Below are 497 nucleotides of genomic sequence, written 5' to 3'. Positions count from 1 at the left end.
AAAAACTAAGAATATTTTCCTTCATCCTATCCTACCCCCCCATTTATTCTATTCTCTCTTTGGACCCTGTCCCTCGTCAGAAGTATTTGCTTCTGATTATCCCCTCCCATAATCTGCCCTCCCCTCTATCAACCCCTACCCTTTTGTCCCCTTCCCCCTTTATTTTCCTATAGGGTAAGCTATATTTCCATACCCCAGTTGTGTATGTTATTCCCTCCTTAAGCCAAATCCTATGAGAATAAGATTCACTCATTCCCTCTCACCTTCCTCCATTCCCCCTCCACTGTAAAAACCTTTTCTTGTCTGTTTCATGTGAAATAATTTACCCAATTCTACCTCCCTTTCTCCTTCTCCCAGTATAATCCTCTCTTACCCCTTAATTTTATTCTCCAGATATCACCCCATCATCTTCAATGCACCCTGTGCCCTCTATTTATCTATATATATATATGTATATGTACATATATATTTTCATATATATATATATATATGTACAT

Source organism: Vombatus ursinus, unplaced genomic scaffold, assembly GCF_900497805.2.
Source record: "Vombatus ursinus unplaced genomic scaffold, bare-nosed wombat genome assembly UNPS02014811.1, whole genome shotgun sequence".
Taxonomy (NCBI): Eukaryota; Metazoa; Chordata; class Mammalia; order Diprotodontia; family Vombatidae; genus Vombatus; species Vombatus ursinus.
Note: the sequence above shows the minus strand (reverse complement) of the source record.